At 35.6% G+C, this 17884-nt stretch overlaps 1 long non-coding RNA gene across 1 annotated transcript; it reads right to left on the reverse strand.

The window, feature by feature from the left end:
• Nucleotides 1–331: 331 nt before the first annotated feature.
• On the reverse strand, nucleotides 332–2992 carry LOC112625721. The gene is made up of 3 exons (XR_003119759.1): nucleotides 2976–2992; nucleotides 2435–2514; nucleotides 332–750 (listed from the first exon to the last, which is right to left on the reverse strand). It is a non-coding gene; the product is annotated as an uncharacterized LOC112625721 (long non-coding RNA).
• Nucleotides 2993–17884: the final 14892 nt, after the last annotated feature.

Raw genomic sequence — 17884 nt, forward strand, 5'->3', positions numbered from 1 at the left:
TAAATGTATAATTCTATTAGAAAAAACAGTTAAAGGAAAGATTGTATTTTAAAGTCTGCCATCATAAATGTGTGTTAGCATAATATATAGCACAGCAAAATTATTTTTACACATTTTAATACAATTTGTAAAGGCTCATTGACCAAAATATTTTAACTGGATGCTGCAATTAAAATAATTTGCAGATTTTGCTTGATTTAAAGCTACACTAATGCAAGGTCATTAATTCTTGTAATTATGCTCATGTCATTTTTTATTGCAAGAGAGAATACATATAGCACATGATTGTATGCAGTTATTATTTAAATTACTATAAAGAACATTTCACCAATGAAATACTGATGTTTTATATTTCTCATATGCAGAATAGGGTAACAAAAATAATTTGCAACATGAGATAAATCCAGAAGTTGTGAATATTAAACATTTGTGGATTTAAATTTGTTTTCTATGTTGCCTTTTTTATATATAATGCTAGAAGGTACAGACATAGGTTTTATCAGTGATAATGTGTCTGGAATTGGTGCCTTCTGGTGGGTTCTTGGTCTCATTGACTTCAAGAATGAAGCCGCGGATCCTTGCAGTGAGTGTTACAGTTCTTAAAGATGGTGTGTCCGGAGTTTGTTCCTTCAGATGTTCAGACGTGTCCAGAGTTTCTTCCTTCCAGTGGGTTTGTGGTCTCGCTTGACTTCAGGAATGAAGCTGCAGACCTGCACAGTGAATGTTACAGCTCATAAAGATAGTGCAGCCCTAAAGAGTGAGCAGCAGCAAGATTTATGGTGAAGAGCGAAGGAACATAGCTTCCATAGCATGGAAGGACACCCGAGCGGGTTGGCGCTGCTAGCTCAGGTGGCTGGCTTTTATTCCCTTATTTGGCCCCACCCACTTTCTGTTGTTTGATTCATTTTACAGAGAGCCAATTAGTCAATTTTACAGAGTGCTGATTGGTCCGTTTTTACAGGGTGCTGATTGGTGCATTTACAAACCTTTAACTAGACACAGAGCACTGATTGACAGAGCACTGATTGGTGAGTTTTTACAGAGTGCTGATTGGTGCGTTTACAAACCTTTAGCTAGACACAGAGCACCAATTGGTGCATTTACAATGCTTTTGCTAGACAGAAAAGTTCTCCAAGTCCTCACCTGACCCAGAAGCCCAGCCAGATTCACCTCTCAATAACATTATTAAATTTATTACCTCAACTAGAAAGGAGGATGAGCATAGTCCAGCTGAAGAAAGAGCTAAAATGCAGATTTAGAACTAGATAACCTACATATTTTGAGAAAAAAACATTTCATTCAATTTGCTGTTTATATCTAAGAACTAAGAGTGATGCTAATACATGCATGAAAATACTTCATTCTGAAATTATGAGCATTGTCTGGATAACTTCTGAAAGGGGTTCCCCGTTCCTCAGAAATATTTCCAAAAAGGAAAGATATAATAATACTTAGGCAAGTACTTTTTTCATTGTGTAAAAATTTCATGCAAAGCAACATTTGTAACAGAAGTGTAAAGTGTTAATACAATATATGAAATACCTTTGTCCACACTTTCTGTTTAATAAATATACCATTCCTCAAAGCATGCTTCTAGCCATTCTCTTACTCACTATATGTAAAATTTGTGCTGCTTTTTTGTTTGTTTGTTTCTGAGATGTAGTCCCCTTTGTCACCCAGGCTGGAGTGTGTGGTGTGATCTCAGCTCACTGCAATCTACGCCTCCAGGTTCAAGTGATTCTTGTGCCTCAGCCTCCGGAGCAGCTGGGACTACAGGGGCCCACCACTACACCTGGATGAGTTTTGTATTTTTAGTAGAGATGGGGTTTCACCATTTGGCCAGGCTGCTGTAGAACTCCTGGCCTCAAGTCATCTTCCTGCCTTGGCCTCCCAAAGTTCTGTGATTAAGTGCGTGAGCCACCACACCCAGCCTGTGCTGCTTTTTTACGAAAAATAAATTTGCTATCTAAGGCTGTGTCCTTATGTAGTATCATGCTTACTTAGGCATATGCTTGAACTTAATATGAATGGGACAATAATACATTTTGTACAAAAATTTTTCACCAAAGTTGGTAAAATAACAAGGAACAAAAGCAAGCGGGAATTAGGTAAAATATTTAGCAAAATTTATGACTGACAAAGGATCCTTTCCACAGGAGCATTCTGCATGTCTTGGGGGCAATGAGGTCAGATCCTTGAAGCTCCACCTTTCTATTTTGGATACAGTAGTGCTATTCAGTCAAAGTTTGCCTCTCTCTCTGCTTCATGTGCTTTTCATTTATTTACAATTGACCAACTGTGGGAAATATTATTTCTTTATCAAGGGCAATAAAGTAAATTAGGTGACTGCCGAGCTTGTTTGGGTGATCCATTGCTATTCTGCTTTGAAGATAACTATTCATGATTCGATCTTGGGTTTTAATTTTCAGCTTACCTTTTAAAACGCAACCATATTTTCAAGTTCATTGAAGTAAGCGAGAGGAAAGATCATTGCAATGTCACCATCCATATCTCCTATAAATATGTTAAAACTTTTATTACTTTCCTCTATAAGTATTATCTATGTGTAGACAATTGGCCAAATACTTATGTTATATTGATAAAGTAATGATTCTTGTCCTTGAGACATAATATAGAGTATGAATTAGTAAAGTAGGGCCCCTGGGCCGAATCCAGCCCAGTACCTGTTTTTATAAATAATGTTATTGGAACACATCCATGTTCAATCAGTGACACATAATCCATGGCTATTTTTATGCTACCATGACAAGTTCAGTGGCTAGGACAGAGATCACATGGCCTGAAAATCCTAAAACATTTACTAAGCGACCCTTTACAGAAAAAGTTTTCTGACCCCTGATATAAAAGAAAGAAGGGTCAAATCAGCAATCAAAATTCAAATGATCTAATATAGTATTTATATTTGTTGGGAGTCTAACATCTCCACACAACTATTATGATTCCCTAAAAATTACCTTCCAATAAACCACTGATACTTGAATTCCCATCTCAAGGTTGATTTTGGGTAAATCAAAACAAAGACAAGGGGTGTTAGAAGTGGATCCCTAGAAGGCAGATTCTCATAATGGGTTTCCAGTACAGAATTGTACTCTGGCTATTTATGGTGATAAGTAAAGGAGTGAGAACTCTTAGCATAATAAAACATCCGAAGTCCTAAGACCCCCACGTGTTGTGAATTTGTTGGAGTAAAGATCCATACTGGGCTATACAAATAGTGTAGTACTTGAGCAGTACTGTAAAAATGGCAATTATAAATAATTATGAGTGTTGAGGAGGTAATATGAACACTGAAGTTCAAAGCAGTAAAATAAAAAGTAAAAAAACAGACTTAGGTAAGCTAACTTATCAACTCAGAGAATGCTGATGCGTCGCTGAAAGAGAGCTTCCTCTTACAAATTAGCCACTTACAAAAGTAAGTAAATCCTCAGCCTTGAGGAATATATTGAAGCAGGAAATTCCCCTGACCCCTTGGTGGGTGGGAACTGCAGTGCGGGCACTGGAGCTAGCCAGCTGCTTCAGCATGGGCGGGGCAAACTCCACTCACTGGAACCTGTTGGCGCTCAACCCTTCCTGGGAAGGAGCACGCAGGTGAGCGCTTTTGGGTGTCAGCGGGAACAAAACTCTGTGTGAGCCCGGCGGAAGCATCTAGGGGGGGAGTACCCGTGACCTCCAAAGTCCCAGACAGCATGTATTACAGTGGGAGGGACCTGGTGGGAGGTAATTGAATCATAGTGGCGGCTTTTTCCCGCGCAGTTCTCCAGATAGCGAGTAAGTCTCACGAGATCTGATGGTTTTATAAAGCGTAATTTCCCTGTACGCGCTCTCGCCTGACGCCATGTAAACATTCTTTGCTCCTGCTTCGTCTTCTGCCGTGATTGTGAGGCCTCCCCAGCGCTGTGGAACTGTGAGTCCATTAAATCTCTTTTTCTTTATAAATTACCCAGTTTCAGATATGTCTTTATTAGCGGCGTGAGAATGGACGAATACACTAACTTTCTCAGTGAGCATCTTATTCCAGTTACAAAACCACCTCCTGTTTTGAAGATACAAAGATAGGATAATATTAACTGTTTCTTTGCATAAGGGAAGTGAAAAAATACAGATGACCTGATATCTTCTATCTGCCTACTCTACCTTTTGAAAACTCTCTGTTGTTTTAATGGCACTGAATTGATACTCAATTATTTGTCTAGTCCTTTCGCAATACCGTTAAATTAAGTCTTACTTTTGACTTTTTCCAGTGCCATTTTTGTTTTGCCGAACCTTAGAAAAATTAATAGTTTACAGTAAATTAGGTGGAGATGCTAGAACATCTCAGGCAAAATATTGAAAATGGTTTTAAAGGCTACATAAATATGATAAAATGGATTATGTAAGAACAGTTAATCTGCCATTTAACTATGTCCAGGCAGAGAACTTAGGAGAGATTCCCTTCACTAAAGTAATAAGATACATGTCATGCCACTGCCATCAAGATTTCAGATAAAGCAGGAGAGGTAAATCTCCCCCAAAACTCAATCTACTGCCATCAAAGGTGCAGAAAATATATATTGTCTATGAAATACAATTGATTTCATCACATATAATCCCGATTTATTTTACCTTGCCTTTTGTGTATTCCAGTAGACTCTATTTAAATATTTCACAATGAGAGAAGCTATGAATAAAAACAAAATTAATTGTATTTTCCATATTTATATCCCATTTATTTCTAAATAGGATATTGCAACTTAATATAATTTTTTAAAGATGCAAACACAAACATCATTAAATTGTTAAAAAAATTCAGGAAAAAATTAAAACACATGGAATGAAAAAGGCACCTATACGAGAGATAAAGATCCTACTTAAAATTAGTTGTGAGTACACTAGTGGACAACAAAAAAGAGATTACAATTGGATATGTTGCTCTTGTTATTCAAAGTAGGAAGCCCATTCTTTATGTGGATCAATGTCTTAGCTTCTATCACTGTTGTAGCAAATAGTCATAAATTTCGTTGTTTATAACAACAAAACCATATTTTCTTAAAATTCTGTAGGCCAAAAGTCTTGGTAGGCTCAATTGCTTCCCCTTTACCAAATCTCACAGGACTAAAATCAAGGCATCAGTTAGCCTGGGCTCTTATTTCAAAGTTTTGAGAGAGAATATTCTTCCAAAATCATTCGTGTTATTGGCAAAATTCAGTTTCTTGCAAGCATTCTGGCAAAAGTTCCTGTGGTATCCTGGCAGGCTGTTGGCTGGGAGACCTAGCTGCTTTAGACCACCTGCATTCCTGATCGCTTCATCCTGTCATTCTTCAAATAAGCAACGTATTTTAAGTTCTTAAGCTTTAAGTCTCTCTGACATCTCATTTGCCAAATTTCTTCTGCTCCAGCTGGAGATAGCTCTCAGCTTTTAAAGGTTCCCGTGACTAGATTGGACTCACTCATATATTTCAAGTTTATCTTTTAATTTTAAGATCTTCAAACTTAATTACATCTGCAAAATTCCTTTGTTCAAAATTCCTTTGTTCAAGAAATACTATGTATTCACAGGTTCCAGGAATTAGGGAGTAGATATCTTTTAGGGGAAATTCTGCCTACCATTGGGAGAAACTTGGAATGTCAAGCTCTTCTAGTACCAAAATATTACCAAACACACAAGCACATCCTTTTTGAATATGACTTAAGTGGGGTCATAGTAATAAATGTAATATTATTAAGCAATAATGTCCTTAATACCTCTGAAATTATTTAGGCATACTTCATTTTCTTTGGAAGTTGTAAATTCCCAAGCAATCTGGTTTCATAATAACAAAATGTTTTACCCAGACAAGGTTAGTGTAGTTGCTCCTAGAAGTAAACTGTCTCAAGATGTGTTGATATTGTACTTTCTTTAGACAATGGTTCTGATGTAATATTTTCTGACTTTTGATAGAGGCTAAAATAAGGTAGTTTTTTCTAAAAGTATTTAGTTAGGGCTTGGGATTCTGGTAGTTTTATATTGTGAATTGAGAGATTTGTTCACTTTGCAATTAGATAAACAGAAGATGAGCTTGAGCACCAATTGCATTTTTCTGTTCCTCTTCAATAGAGTTTGGTAGGTAAAAATCCCTCAAATATCAGGTGAACTCAAAAGAATGGCTTTTATATTTAAATTGGTTGCATACATTCATGTATATCAGGTGCTTGAAAATTAGCTAATATTTTCTTTAATATGATGAAAATGCCTCATTTTCATTCTTTCTAAATGTACTCCAGTTGCTGAGATAATTTTAGTATGCTGAGCGATAGTTCTGGCCTTTTGGCATATCAGGCATATCCTGAATGTAATGATAATCCCTACCCAGCAGGTATTTCTAACTGAATACAAACAAAATTAACTGTGTACAAATGTTCATGTAATTATGGTTTGACAGGATGTGAGATAAGACACTTTATTTTCCTTATTGTCAATAGGCAGATTGCAGACTAATTTAGTGATTTCAAAGACATAAACAACTAATTTTTTAGGCATAAAGAACCTAAGTCAATGTTTGAGGCAACTGAATAACTAAATCAATATTTTGAGTTACACGTTTTAAAATAAAATATTTTTATATTCCTATTGTATATAGTATTAACAGGCTTGGAAATGTTGTTTCCTTTTCTTAAATATACACAGTAATATATATTTTGGTAGTTTATTGATCTTAAAAATAATGAAAGGATCCAGTATTTATTTTGAAGACATTGCATATGCATATGCAGTTATATAGATTCGTATTCTTTTTCAATATTTTCCGATACTCCAAGTCTCATGACTAATAAAATAAAAATAAAAGCTTTCAATAATAAAATTGAAAATAAAAGCTGTTGACTAATATGATTTACTTCTATTTGCAAATTTGTAAATAGGAAAGCCTCTCAAATGCTTATCAGCTCCAAGAATAAATAAATACAGAATATCAAGCTCCTGTTGCTCCACATTCCAACCCCCTACAAGCTGCCATCTGTTACTCATAGGTAGAGCTTTCTAACATTAGGTCTCTATGAACTGGACACTTATGTTTTATAAAATAAATGGTGGAAAGAAACCAAAAATGATTAGAGTCTCATCTCTACCACTGACAAATGGGCTTCATTTTTCCCTTTTCTTACAGCAAATAACAAAATATCCTCCAGAGAGTTGTGCTAAATGGCTGCCTCTGGTTCATATGTTACTTGGTGTGTAGGGAGCAGCCGCAATGGAGCAAAAACATTATTTGCAGATGTTATTTTGTATTCTAAAGTGTTCATTTCTTATTAATTTATGCTAAGTCAAATTTGCACGGAAATACTAAAATACTAAATACTGAATTTAGTATTTTAAAGAATACTGAGGAGTATAAGCAGGGCATATATCACAGTTGTTTTTATTTATTAATAAAATAATAGTGTTTATCTTAGTTGTCATAACTTTTTTAAAGTAATATGGAAGCATGAGTAAAGTTAAAACTTTGACCATTTTCAGAAATAAAACTATATTTAGGTACATGGAAACCAAAATTTAGACTTAAGTGAAAGATATGATTTGGATTATCTAGTTTCCATGTGAAGAAAGCAAGCTGATCCAGACTGCCATTTACTTGAACTACTCTTTGTAGGCCTCAGCCTCACATTCAAAAGTGTTCCACATAGCTACAGGGTACAATTGTCTCTATTTAACCATACATGAAGGCGGGTCATAAAAGCATGGGATTTAGTAGATCAGTATACTGAGTCATATGTTGTAATAAACTGCATATAATAAATTAGTTGAAATGTGCAATGCACGGGTAGGGATATATATATATAAAATATACATAAAAACTATGTAATATATGCATACATACATATGGTATTACAGCAAAATTTGGGGCTATATTCCAATTGTTTTCCCCTTATCCATTTGAGGAACTCTTTGGCCAGCGTATGGCTGTCTCATAAGGGCTCCCTGCCTTTTCTTTACGTACAACCCTCCTTTGCATTCCCACCTGACCCAGTATCTGTGCTCGTCCTGTAAGTAATTATTGCATTCATTCAATATTTATCCCACAGCTTTTTTTTTTTTATTGTGCAGAGTTTTCACACTACCTACAATTTCTAGAATGTTCTATCTACAAAGCATGAAGGATTCATGTCTATTTATCTTGATCTAGCAGTTTCTTTTTCTATGGCACTGAATAAACATATAAAAATGCAGGATTTTAAAAATATGACTCAATTTTTCTAGAGATGGTGAAAGTGATATTTTCTTTAGCATTTTTTCATGATAGGTATTATGTATAAATCTCTCTGATTTTACATGGCAAAAATAAGTTTAAGTTGAAAATTACCTGAGAGAATCCTTGAATTTATGACTTCTGGACTTAAGTGTTATTGCAGTATCTCCACATTTCAATATTTAACTGTTTCTGGGCCACATAAAGCATGAGGACAGGTACTTCTGATATATTTGCTTTGTTGTGGGGGAAAAACAAATCTCACCATTTAATTATAATTGCCCGAAAATTTGAGTTTAAGAAATATGTTTAATAAAAGGAGTCTCCTTCCCAGATTAGTAAATATATTCTAACTAAAGGGTTGTGTGTGTGTGTGTGTATGTGTATATGTATACACCTATATATATACACACATATATATACCCCATATATATACACATATATACACACAGGGGTGTGTATATATGTATATATACCTATATATACACATATATACACACAGGGGTGTGTATATATGTATATATACCTATATATACACACACCTTTAGTTAGACTGTGTGTGTGTGTGTGTATACAATTGTGTATGGGTATATATATTACTAATGTGGTAAGAGTTACCAAGATTACTTACTCTACCTTTAGCTAGAATATACTTACTCATCTGGTTAGAAGTATATGTGTGTATATACACACACACACACACACACTATTATGTACTCGTTATATATATAAACACTCAACAAATCAAATGATTTATATATTATTTGATTTACATATTTATATATAATGATAAATTTATATTTTATATATAAATCAAATACGTATATAACTATATATATATATTTATTTGTTATAGTCAATTGAACTCAACAAATCAAATGATTGAATGTGCCCTATCTACCAGGTATTTGATAATATAATTGGGAGTGAATACAATGAAAAATAAACTCTACTAACTGTCTCAGAAAGTCCATTTTAGCTGGGAAGTAAAAATGTAGCCACATAAACATGTTACATATTGATAGTTACATTATGGTGGTGTTTGCTAGGTGCTGCAGTTGTGGAATTAGCAGCTATTAATTTTATCCCAGGGGTTGAAGATACTATTAGTGCCAATTTTTGAAGAACAACTAGGGAATTTCCAGCTGAATTTGATAAGGATATACAGGTAATAGAAATAGTATTGTTAGAGAGCTTTACAATGCAAAGTTTCTGTGTTCCAGTAGTGTGTCTGTACAAGAACACAAAAACTATTGTGGATTCAAATTTGAAACTGTTTGTAAGCCTGAACAAATAATTTTAAGCAAAAGCATTCACAGTGTGATTTATTTAATAAAGAAGATTTGGGATCTTGAATTGCAGAATGGATAGTTTATATTAGAAAAGTATTTTAACAATTCAACATGGGGATAATTGCGAATTGAATTAGAACAGAAATTGTGGGGGGAAGATAGGTATGTGTGCACCTATATGTACAGACATGCGTACCTCCTTGTTTGGATGATGGGACGCAACACATGGGCACTTGCATAGATGAAAAGCAAATTCTATGTTATTTTCAACCCCAAAGGAGAGAAGACTGCCTGGCAGGCTACACAAGGTGGCCCACCCAGAGACAGGGTAACTTCAGGATGGAGCTGTAAGAGATAGGTAATATATGGCAAACGGGGAGAGATGAGTGAAGTTTGGTATCTGGCTCTAGGAAAATTCAGGGAAGTGTTTGTGACTGAGCATGTGAGAGCATGATAAGGGAGTTGGTTGAGGTGGGCCTCCAGCCAGTTGGAGATCTGTGTAGAGCAAAAAGGCAGAGTAAGAAGGAATTCCTCTGGCTTGACTGCCTTGAACTGCGATGTAGGAATTCTCCAGCCTGCAGATTTGAATGGAAACTGGCTCTTTTGGATCGGAGCTTTCTAGTCTTTAGATTAGAGCTTTCTTCATCGGCCCTTCTGGGGCTCCAGCTTGCTGACTGCCCATCTTGGGACTTCTCTGTCTCCATCTCTCTTATATGTATATATAAGATTTGTTATTAAATTTTACACACACACACACACACACACACACAAAAATTGGAATCTGTTGGTTCTGTTTTTCTGAAGAATCCTATTACAGGTCCACATGGGGAAGTACTAGATTTTGGCAGAAGGAGATGTAAGGAAAAAGTATAGAAATAATATTTAGGAAGAACCGTTACTTAGTAAAAGATAACCATTCATTCAAATATTTTCTTTTATTTCTGAATCCATCACTGTGGGAAATCTGGCATTCTGCATTTCACAAGACAATGAGCTTTTATTTGCCCTGGAGAAATATGTAACTTTTCACAGGCTTCATCTATTTTAACATATATAGAGATAGTTTTTGGAAATTTAAGAACAAGAGTGGATCTAAGTATGAAAAATACATGCAACTTTTTCTTTAGTTACTCTTGATACCTTTCGTTATTCAGGTTTTATGTATGGTAAAACCTTACTTTGTTTTCTTTCTTTTTAGTTTTCTTTCTTAGTCTTGCCACAGGATAAAGAACTTACAGAATATACATTGATTGGTTATATAATTTAATTAATTTTTCAGGAGTTATGATTATTATAATCATCAAAGCCTTGGGCTAAAAATAAAAATAATTATTTTAATTTTTAAATATACTTTTATTTTAAGGAATCAATGACTATGATTAATTTAATAGTACTCCTTCAGTTATAATAGTGTTTTGTTACAAAGCTTACATGTCATTTCTTTAAGCCAGCTCTTTTTATGTTATTAATATTAGAACATTTTAAGTCAATAATTTCATTTGCTAATATTGGTTTATTTCTAACAGCATCCATCATTGTTTAACAGTCTGTTGGAGTGTTGCAAATTTATGAATTTTTATTATGAGGGCTCCTTTTGGCAACAGATAATTTTTTGTTAACTATCATCAAAAAAGATACAGGCTTTCTTCTTTCAAGAACAATTTGCATTTTGATAAAAAACAATGTGTCATAATGGATTACATTTATTTTGTATAATGTTATAACTATTAGGGATGAGGTTTTTATAGAGATTATTATAATATGTTTGCTAGTCATTGATTTTTATACAGTAATATATGTTGTCTTGTGTGTTTGTGTGTATGTATTCATTCCCATGAATACTTGTCCTATGGTTGTAAAAACATTAATGTCAAAATGCATGAGTTGAATTTAAGACATGGAGAGAGTGCAATTGTGGTAGCAATTAATTTTGTTCACTATGTATGTATTCAAATATGGTCAGCTCACTGAGTTCTGAAAATATAATAGAATTACCCTTCCTGACTCTGATGTAAGTAACTGCAGTCATATGATTAGTTCTGAAAAATTATAAGTGCATAAAACATCTCACTTATAGGAAAGACCATTTACTTAATAAGAAGAGCTTCAAGAACGTTCTTTACTTACGCCACAATATCTGGCAGAATTTGTAATAAAGTTAGTAAACAAGCCCAGATACCTAAATGACTACAGTGAGCAGAGGAGCTACCTCCTGTATACAAACTTACAACTGACATGTTCCTTGAGCAAGTAATAAACTTTTATTGTATCAAGACATTGTTATTTTATTTGGAGAATATTATAGAATAATCTCTTATCCTGATTTACATAACACAATTCACTTTTTTCATATGCACGTAAGAATACAGATCATTAACATGGTTATTTTCTATGAAAAGTATAGTTCAAGTTTTAATCTGATACTTGAGATAACAGTATGTCTTTGCCTAACTAAATATAACTTATTTTTTTATTGTCAGTGAGGATAATGATTTTTATCACTATATTTCTCAAAATACAAAGCAAGAAAGAATTCACCGAGTCTGTCATTAGTTCAGGAAGTATGTTGAAGAAACATAAGGGGGCCAGGTGTAATGGCTCACACCTCTAATCCCAGCACTTTGGGAGGCTGTGACAGGTGGATCACTTGAACTCAGGAGTTTGAGACTAGCCTGATAAACATGGCAAAACCCCTTCTTTACACAAAAATGCAATAATAATAATAATTTGGGTGTGGTGGCATGCACTTGTAAGTCCCAGCTATGTGCAAGGCTGAAGTGGGAGAATCCAGGCTCAGGAGGTTTAGGATGGAGTAAGCCATATTCCTGCTACTGCACTCCAGCCTAGGTGTCAAGAGTGAGGCCCTGTCTCAAAACATAAAAAATAAAAAAAATAAGAATTACTTGAAATAGGATACTGCTGTTATGAATGTAACACAAAATAAATCCAGATGAGATTATAATAATATGCTGATATTGATAATAACAATTATAATATCGGCAAAATTATATTTATTGAATATTTAAAATGTGCCTGTCACTATACTAAGTGATTTGCGTGTTGTATCCCATTTATTCTCATAGCAATCTTGTCATATATGTAATAATATTATCTCTATTTTTTCAGCAAATAAAGCCAAACTAAGCTTTAGTGAGGTGTTTTGGGCTGAATTGTGTCACCCCAAAATTCAGAACCTCAGAATATAATGGTAGTTAGAGATAAGGTCTTTCAATAAATGATTATGTCAAAATGAGTCTGTTAGCGTAGGGTCTTAACCCATATGACAGGTGTCCTTATAAAAAGAGGAGGAGACACCAGGGATGACACACACAGAGGAAAAGTCATGTGGGGATACAGTAAAAAGGCAGCCATCTGAAAACCAACAAGAAAGACCTTATGGGAAACCAGCCCTGCCTGCACCTTGATCTTGGATTTGTAATTGCCATAAATATGAGAAAAATATTTCTGTCAAGTCACAGGTCTGTGGTATTTTGTTATGGCAATCATATGGTAGTTTATTCTTTAACTATAATGAGATAGAGGTAAAGATAACTTATGTGAAGTAACAAAAATAATAAGTGACAGACAGCATTTACATCAGGGGTGTTTAACATTAGTTTACACTTGTATCCCAAGCACACATTACAGTTTGGATATTTCTTTGTGGCTGCAACCTTTTTTGCTTAGCCTTTTTGTTGCTTCTATAACAATTATTGTTCAACGATAAAATTGCCATAAGCCTCTTTCACCATATTATAATTACAGTTTAGATCACAAATTCACTCCCAAACATCTGTTGAGAACACATTGGATGTCTGAATTAAAATGACTTAAGAAACACAGTTTTATGGTATGCGATCATCTGACTTAGTCTTCCAAATGGTTAAAAATTCCTTTAAAAAACAGGAAATATGCAGCTTATAAATCAACACAACATAGGTGAGGAATTTCCAAAGGTGATTAAATTTTTATGCACATTTATATAATTTAGCACATTAGTATTCCTATTGCTGGGTAAAACTCTCCTCTGGGCTTTAAACTGCTTGGTTGACATCATCAAATTAAAGATGACCAAATTAGTACATATTAGCAGTTAGATTCTTATATTTAAGGTCAATGTCTTATTTCCTGTATAATGTTAACAAACTTACAATAATTTGTAAGTCTTTGCTTGCATAAAATGCCATTAATAGTAAAAAATATTCTATAGCTCAAATGTTAATGAGAAATATTTTGGATTTATATTCTGATTTTATATTACCAAAAGCTAGATGGTATAGATTCCAGTTATGTCATGTATACATGGTTCATCATTATTAACTTAAAGTAGAGCTAAAGCAAAACAGCATTAAGAGAGGCACTATTTATAACAGTGAAAACATGGCCGGGCGTGGTGGTTTATGCCTGTAATCCTAGCACTTTGGGAGGCTGAGGCAGGCAGATCATGAGGTCTAGAAATCGAGACCATCCTGGCTAACATGGTGAAACCCCATCTCCACTAAAATTACAAAACTTAGCTGGGCATGGTGGCGTGTTCCTGTAGTCCCAGCTACTCAGGAGGCTGAGGCAGGAGAATTGCTTGAACCCGGGAGGTGGAGGTTGCATTGAGCCAAGATCACACCACTGTACTCTCTCTAGCCTGGCGATAGAGCAAGACTCTGTCTACAAACAAACAAACAAACAAACAACAGTGAAAACATAACCTTTCCTTTATTACTGAAGATCTATCTAAACCAATTGTATATAATGCAAGCATCTATAGCAAAAGTTTACTTTTGTTTAGACATATCTAAACCAATCTAATAAATGCAACAATATTTTGTGATAGAGACAGATCACAAATTTAGATATTAGAAATTGTTGAGACTATTGGGTAATTAATTTAGGGACCCTAGCTATCTTATAAATTTTAAAATGTATTATGATTTATCAGTCATTTAAAAATGTTTATTTTTTGAACTCAAGATAATTTGTGAGCAGCATCAGAAAGGAGGAAACTTCTTTGTCCTCTTCCTTTATAATAATTCCTTCCATTTGGTTTCCTACCTGTATTTACAAAACATTTATAAATCATCCATTGCTTCCTAATGGCTTACAGAAGCAATGATGAAATTGTGACAGGATAAAATTAACAAGATTTTCTCATAAAACTAAACTCCATTGTGTGCTAGATGTTTTTTGTCTCTTTGTTCTTGGCATTTTCTGTCTCTTCTAGTAGGGTTCTTTCTAGAACAACACTGTTGTGATTTAACGTAAATTTTAAACACAGAACACTATTTCAAGAATTTTCTCATTCTGTAAACCAATTTGCAGAGGAATGTATTATTCCATTCTCATGTTGCTAATAAAGACATACCTGAGATTGAGTAATTTATTTAAAAAAATATTTAATGGACTCATAGTTCCCCATGGCTGGGAAGGCCTTACAATTATGACAGAAGTTGAAGGAGGAGCAGAGGCATGTCTTACATGGCTGCGGGCAAGAGACTGTTGGTGGGGGAAACTGCCCTTTATAAAACCATTAGATCTCATGAGACTTACTCACTTTTATGAGAATATCATGGGAAAACCTGCCCCCATGATTCAATTACATCCCACCAGGTCCCTTCTATGATACAAGGGGATTATGGCAGCTACAATCAAGATGACATTTGGGTGAGGTCACAGCCAAACCATACCATTGTCCTCACATTTCAAAATACAATCATGCCTTCTCAACAGTCCCCCAAAGTCTCAACTCATTCCAGCATTAACTCAAAATTCCCAGTCCAAAATCTCATCTGAGAAAAGGCAAGTCCCTTCTGCCTGTAAAATCAAAAGCATGTTAGTTACTTCCTAGATACAACGGGGGTACAAGCACTGGGTAAATATACCCATTTCAAATGTGAGAAATCGGTAAAAACCAAAGGGGTTATAGGCCCAATGCAAGTCTGAAATCCAATAGGGCAATCACTAAACCTTAAACTTCCAAGATGATCTCCTTTGACTCCATGTCTCACATTCAGGTCATGCTGTTGCAAGAGGTGGTGTCCCATAGTCTTGAGCAACTCTGCCTTTGTGGCTTTGCATGGTACAGGACCCCTCCTCATTGCCTTCACAGGCTGGCGTTGTGTCTGCGACATTTCCTGGCACACGGTGCAAGCTGCCGTTGGAGCTACCATTCTGGGGTCTGGAACATGGTGGCCCTCTTCTTACCGCTCCACCAGGTAGTGCCCCAGGGGGGCTCCAACCTCACATTTCCCTTCCACACTGCCCTAGCAGAGGTTCTCCATGAGGGCTCTGCCCCTGTAGCAGACTTCTGCTTGGACACCCAGGTGTTCCCATACATCTTTTGAAATCCAGGCAGAGGTTCTCAAACCTCAGTTCTTGACTTCTGTGCATCCACAGGCTCAACACCACTTGGAAGCTGCCAAGGCAAGGGACTTGCACCCTCTGAAGCAATGACCTGAGCTGTATGTTGCCCACTTTTAGTCATGGCTGGAGCCGGTAGGACACAGGACACCAAGTCCCAAGACTGCATACACCAGGGAGACCCTGAACCTGGCTTAGGAAACTATTTTTCCCTCTTAGACCTCTGGACCTGTGATGGAAGGGGCTGCCTCAAATGTCTCTGACATGCTCTGGAGACATTTTCTCCGTGGTCTTGGTGATTAACATTCAGCTCCTCATTAATTATGCAAATTTCTGCAGCCAACTTAAATTTCTCCTCAGAAAATGTGGTTTTCTTTTCTCTCAGATCATCAGACCATAGAGTTTTCAAAGTTTTATGCTCTGCTTCGTGTTGAATGCTTTGCTGATTAGAAATTTCCTCCAGCAGATACTAAATCATCTCTCTCAAGTTCAAAGTTCCACAAATCTCTAGGGAAGGGGCAAAATGCCATCAGTCTCTTTGCATAGCAAGAGTGACCTTTATTCCAGTTTCCAACAAGTTCCTCATCTCCATCTGAGACCACTTCAGCCTAGACTTTATTGTCCATAACACTATCAGCCTTTTGGTCAAAGCCATTAAACGAGTCTCTAGGAAGTTCGAAACTTTCCCACATTTTTCTACCTTCTTTGGAGCCCTCCAAATGGTTCCAACCTCCACCTGTTACCCAGTTCCAAAGTCACTTCCATATTCTTGAGTATCTTTACAGCAGTGCTGCATTCTCTGTGCAACCAATTGACTGTATTAGTCTATTCTCATGCTTCTAATAAAGACATACCCGAGACTGGGTGATGTATTGAGGAAAAAAAAAGGTTTAATGGACTCACAGTTCCACATTCCTAGGGAGGCTTCACAATCATGGTGAAAGGTGAAGGAAGAGCAAAGACATGTCTTACGTGGCAGAAGGCAAGAGAGTGTGTGCAGGGAAACTGCCCTTTGTAAAACCATCAGTTCTCATCAGATTTATTCACTATCATAAGAACAGCATGGAAAAATCCCACCCATGATTCAGTTACCTCCCATCAGATCCCTCCCATGACACAGGGGATTACAGGTAGCTACAATTCAACATGAGATTTGGGTAGGGACACAGACAAACCTTATAAAGGAATTGAATACAACGATATAATATACTGGTTATCATACTTTTGTGTGTTTACATAGGCAATATGAATATTTTCTGTTTATCTTTTGCATTTAGGTGCTTATCTTTCTTTTTACTAGTTTCTAAAAATTACATAGGTAATACACAAAAATCATCTCAAAATTATAAAATAAATTCAAATTGGTTGACATAGAAATGTGTGTTTTCAAAGGTCAGTTCACGACCTTTTTTTCATCTATAACACTCTCTTATCCCTAAATAAATGACAAGTTCTTGGTATACTTACACGGATCTCAAATGTGGACAATTTTTACCCCAGAATAATATTTGGCAATGTATAGAGACATTTTTGATTGCCTTATATAAACAGAGGGAGTGAAGAAAATCTCTATTGTGTATTAGCCAGAGATAATGCTCAATCATACAGTCTTCAGGACAGCCCCACTGCAAAGAATTATCAGTCCATATGCTGGTATATATCATGCCAGTCTTTCTCTGGATCAACTGCATTTACACATATGCACAGGGATGTTTTGTTGACTGTGGTATGTCAAAATTTAAAGATGTATCAGGCACACAGTAGATATAACTCTTCATGCTATATCCATATGAATGAAGGTCAATCATTCATATTGACAGAACTAATAAATTTCTTGACTAATAAAGCTCAGCTTTGCTACTCCTTCTGAACAAGTCTATTTGCCAGTTCTGAGATTTCTCAAATTTATGAGTCACATTAGATAATTTCTGCTCTTTCAATTGTTCTAATTTGTTTTATTATATGATTCAAATGCCTGAATCTCAGTGGATTTATCATTATCTCTTTCTATCTCAGAAA

Source organism: Theropithecus gelada, chromosome 6, assembly GCF_003255815.1.
Source record: "Theropithecus gelada isolate Dixy chromosome 6, Tgel_1.0, whole genome shotgun sequence".
In the NCBI taxonomy this organism is placed as follows: domain Eukaryota; kingdom Metazoa; phylum Chordata; class Mammalia; order Primates; family Cercopithecidae; genus Theropithecus; species Theropithecus gelada.